The following is a 5,688-nucleotide window of genomic DNA, read 5'->3' on the forward strand; positions in this document are numbered from 1 at the left end:
ACCCCAGTAAACCAGGACCAAACCAGGTTGAGGGTAACCAAGCGTTCTCAAACCCATTGATGAGTAAGGTGGGCATCTACCCCAAGCATGTGAAAACTTCCTCTGGTGGAATGGGCAGATGAGAACAATTTGTTCCAATGACCATGAAGGCAGATGAAGCAGTTGGTGTGGAACGCCTCAAAGTTGGTTGGACACTGAAGATGCCAAGGTTATCCACTGCATCCTGAGCCATCACCAGCCATCTTGACTCTGTCCTGCCACTGGACTATGATGACTCTGAAGGAGACAGTGAGGCTGACAACTTCCTTCAACTCTGCTTCACTTAATCCAATTTACGCAAGAATCAAAAGATGTCAAAAGACAAAAGAAAAAGACATCATTAGGGAAGCAGGGACCAATAAGGCTGCATGTGGGAAGAAAGCTGAACCAAGAAGTTAGGGACATCAGAAAAGTTGGGGGGCATTAGTGAGGCTGGGATTGTCAGGGAAAGTTAAGCTGTCAGAAAAATAATGTCAAGAAAATATTAGTGCCATTACAATCTCCATCCAGGTCATGCCTGATAATTATGGATGTCCTCGAATATTCTCCAGAATCTACTTCTCTTCTCTATCTACATTACTTTATTTGGTAAACTCATTAGGTTCCAAGGTTTCAATTATACTATCAACGCAGGTACCTCTCAGACTTACTTTGTCCCATTATCACCTCTCTCCTATTGTTGCCTATTAACATATCAAAATTCATATCCTGTATTTGTATAAAAGTGTCACAGTAAGCACTTCAACAAACACAGGGGGAACTGTACCCCAGATTCTTAGATCTGCATTCATAAAAGAAAAGGCAATTTCCCAGGTGTTAACAATCACTTGAATCAAACACATGTATCAATCCTTTAACAAAGCACATATTTCAGAGGAGACAGTATCCTTAACTTCAAAGAAAATACAGAGAAAGCAAAAGATCAACAGATATGCTTCCAAAATGTCTGACCATAATTCAACAAACAACTGTCTGACCATGATTACCAGAGAGGGAATCATGGCATCTGAATTCTCAAAGTCAGGAGATTCTTTAGTGGCTTCCCAGGGTCCTCACATGGCATTATAAACACTTCTAGTTTGTAAGCTTCAAAGTTAAACCTCACCCTCACAGTGCTTATACACTCTTTAGAGCCAGAGGGCATAACCCTCTGACCCAGTTCCTCAAGAGGAAAAACAAAAGGTACTTAGAACCCTACTGCAAAACAGCTCCCTAATCAAGCTTCCTATAGTAGGCAGGCCCATCAATGGGTGGGAAAGATACTTCCCAATCACATTATTCAATCAGAGACACTTTTAGTAAAACAAAACCAACAAAAGATCCTAATTTGCTTGCCATTACAGAAAATGAGCCCAGTATCTTTTCCCCAAAATATCTTCCTTCTTCCTAACTTCCTTGTATAATCTATCCATATATATATATATATATATATATATATATATATATATATATATAGTATCCATACTACCACCATCTTCCTAGTTATCTAGACTTGCAACCTAGGTGTCACTTGAATCTTCATTTTCTTATTCCCTCCAAGGTCCATAATGTTTCTTCTATACACCCTCTTCTGTCCTCTATCACTATCAGCACCCTAAAGAAGGCCTTCATCATCTCACATCTGGAATATTGGAATACCCTTTTATTTCTGGACTCTCTGCCTATCCATTCTCCACAAAGCTAACAAATTAATCTTCCTAAAGTGCATCTTTCTAAAGTGTGTGTGTTCATCCTTAGGTGCTAAGGAAGACCATGCATCAGAGAAATAATGGCATGACTTGCACTTGACTTTGTTTTGAGTGAGAGAGGACTGTGCAGGTCACCAACCTCACCTCCTCCAGAGCCATCTGAATCCAGTGACCAGATATTTATCAGGATGACTGTAGATGACCCAGGATGAGGCAATTGGGGTTAAGTGACTTGCCCAAGGTCACACAGCCAGTGAGTGTCAAGTGTCTGAGGTGAGATTTGAACTCAGGTGCTCCTGACTCCTGCACTGGTGCTCTATCCACCTAGCTGCCCCTAAAGTGCATGTATGATCATATCAAAGATCCCATCCCCATTATAAAACTCTAGTGGGACTCCTTTTACCTCCAGGATTATATATAAAAATACTTTTGGCTTTTAAAGTCCTTATCCCCCTGCTCTCTTCCTGGCCTGTCTATACTATATTTACCCCTAACTCCTTTCAATATAGTCTAATCCAGTGACACTAGATTTCTTGCTGTTCTTTACATAAGAACTCTGGGTTCTGATGATGAGAATTTTCACTGATTATCTCTCATAGACAGAATTTTCTCCTTCCTCATGTTTGCTGACTTCCCTGGCTTCCTTCAAGCCAATTGACATAGGATTAAAAGAATAATAATAATTTTATTAAACCTTACTATAATTTCTCCTATCTCTCAAATACATGTTAAGTACAAATAATTTTGGGAAGATACTATTATTTTATTTTGAAATACCAGCTTTATCCAAGTATTACTATTTGCTTCATCTTATGGGAAAAAAGTCATATAAATTGATACATGGTCCTTTGAGGTATTCTTAAATTTGTTCATTCTAGTATAAATGACCTCACCAGGTCCCATGGGTTTAATTATCTGCTCTCAGTAGATAATTCACAGATCCATTAATTCAGACACAGTCTCTCCTCTGAGCTTCAGTATCACATAAACAACTACTTATTGGATGGATACATTAAACTATATGACAAAGAGACATCTCAAACTAAATGTGTCCAAAACAGAACTCATTTTTTTTCCCAAAAAAAGCCACCTCTCTGCTAATTTCTTTATTTCTTCCATAGTCACCAATATCATTCCAAGATCTCGTGTCTGTAATCTCATTTTTATGATTGATATTTTATTTTGCCCCATACTACACATTTAAATTATTGACAAATCTTACAGTTTCTATCTTCGCAATATTTTTTCCATCTGATCCTTTTCTCTGATCCCACAGCCAATAATTTAGCTCAGGCCTTCATTAGTTCTCACCTAGATTGTTGTACCAGGCTCATTATTAACCTCTCTAATTTAGCCAGTTTATCCTTTGAGTTACCAAAATGATTTTCCTTAAATACTCATGTGATCATTTCATTCCCTTGCTCAATAAACTTAAGTGATTCCCTATTGCTTCCAAAATAAAACATGCTTTTTTAAGCTTTTAATACATTCATGACCTGACACAAATCCATTTTTCTAGCCTCATTTTATATTACTTCCCTTTCTATATTCAAGTCAGACTATTCTCTCTTATCTTCACCCATTTCACCCCATTTCCTCTCTCAATTTCATTGAGTCTCTCTTATCTAGGCAATGTATTCTGTCCTCATTTCTGTGTTACTGAATTGTTCTCTTTCTTCAAGATACTGCTGAAGCACTAACTTTTACATGGAGTCTTCCATTGTTGCTCAAACTGGTGGGGCCCCTCTTACTAATTATACTTAATGTTGTTATATCTGTCCTGTATATACTTACATATGTATATATATATATATACATATATACATATATATGTGTTTGTGTATACACACACACACACACATATATGTATATATATGTATATATATATGTCTCTCCAATTGTATGCTCCCTCAGAGTAGAAATTTGTTTGTTTTCTATATCTGTTTCCCTGGAAGCTAGCCAAGTACCTGGAATATAGTAGGCACAAAATAAATTCTAGGTGGTTGATTATTTATTCACTCTTGAGTATCCTTCATTGTTCCCACTTTCCAATTCTGTTGGGTTTATTCAATTGAGGACTGTGGCCTGCTCTTAAAACCTTCAAATAAAACATCCTGTTGCTTTCACTATTACTGGGACATTAAATTCTTCTGCAAAACTCTTTCATTCCCAACAATAGACCTTGGCATTGCTCACCAAATTCTGAAAAAGAGAAAATCATTTTGATTCTATGTGAGATTTTGGATAGAAATTGTGCATATTTAAACCATTCTAGAAAAATCTCATTTTAAAGGAATGACAATTGAAATAGCAAGGAAATACAATGTTAGCACACTCACAAGTCAAGAGATAAAATCTGCTTTTTTAAAATAGCATTATACATTCTGCAATGTATAATTGCCTAATATTTAAAATCATTGAGGAAAGCATTAAATTTCAACTTGTGCACATTCTGTACAGTTTGTATTTAAATCATAGGGAGTAGTTTTCAATATCTCATTTGTTTTTTCCATTCTCTCTTCTAGTTTTGTCAGTGGCATGCACTACAGATGGCTTGTATATCAAAAAAGATGCAACAAAATAAATATTTTTGTATCTAAGTTAACTAAATAAATAAAATTTAACATAAGAATTATTCTTATCTGCTGGAAGCTGTCAACAAATGCACATACTAACATTTTTTCTTCAAGTCTAAGAACAAACTCATTCAATTTTTGACTTTATGCAGTAAAACAATAGTAACAAAAAGGAGATTGGTTTCCAAAATTTAATTTTTCCTCTGACACAATTATTAAAAAAAGAAATAAAATCTATGTTTGCTGACAAGGAATACAAATCCTAAATTGAGGGGGCAGAGAAACAAAAGTAGGTCTTCAAACAGTTGGAAAACAACTTTTTTTTATGTATACCATATGAATTTCTACTTTATTTTTTCTAAAAAAAAGAAAAATATGTTTTGTTTATTCTGAATTAATTTGTTGTCAGTTTTCTTCAATCACTTCCATAAGTTTCAGATTTTCTCCTCTTCCCTCCTGAGAGGGCATGAAATCTTATGTGGGGTATACATATACATTCTTATTAAATACATTTTCACCTTAGTTATGTTGCATAGAAGAACTAAAATGAAAGGGAGAAACTGTGATAAAAACACACAAACAAACAAATCATCACACAAGAGAAAATATTCTACTTCATTCTGTGATCCAATTCCATAGTTCTGTCTCAGGATGTGGAAGGCATTTTGCCTCAAGGGTTCATTGGGAATGCTTTAGGTCATTGCATTTCTATGAAGGGCTAAGTCTACCAGAAAAATGTGTTTATGGTATCAATCTTTATGCTTAGATGATGCAACCATTTGGACTTCATTCTTATGTATGGTGTCAGGCATTGGTCTATGCCCAGTTACCACCATACTGTTATCCAATTTTCCCAGCAGTTTTGTAAAACAGTGAGTTTTTATCCAAGAAGCTGGAGTACTTGGGTTTATCAAATGGTAAATTGCTATATTCATTGACTATTGTGTCTTGTGTGCCTAACCTATTGCACTGGTCTACTCCTCTATTCCTTAACCAGAACCAAGTGGTTTTGATGATTACTGCTTTAAAATACAGTTTGAGATCTGGTAGGGCTAGGCCAACTTCCCAGAATCTAAATTAATTCTAACTAAATTAATTTAAGTAGAATTATCATTTTTATTATATTATCTAAGCCTACCCATGAGCAACTGATGTTTTCCCATTTATTTAAATCTGCCTTTTTTTGCATGTGAAAAGTGTTTTGTAATTGTGTTCATACAGTCCCCAGATATTTTATAGTGTCTACTGTATCTTTAAATGGGATTTCTCTTTCTATCTCTTGCCATTGGGCTGTTTGTAATATATAGAAATGCAGATGATTTATGTGAGTTTACTTTGTAACCTGCAAGTTTGCCAAAGTTCCCTATTATTTCAAGTAATTTTTT

This window comes from Notamacropus eugenii, chromosome 2 (genome assembly GCF_028372415.1).
Source record: "Notamacropus eugenii isolate mMacEug1 chromosome 2, mMacEug1.pri_v2, whole genome shotgun sequence".
In the NCBI taxonomy this organism is placed as follows: domain Eukaryota; kingdom Metazoa; phylum Chordata; class Mammalia; order Diprotodontia; family Macropodidae; genus Notamacropus; species Notamacropus eugenii.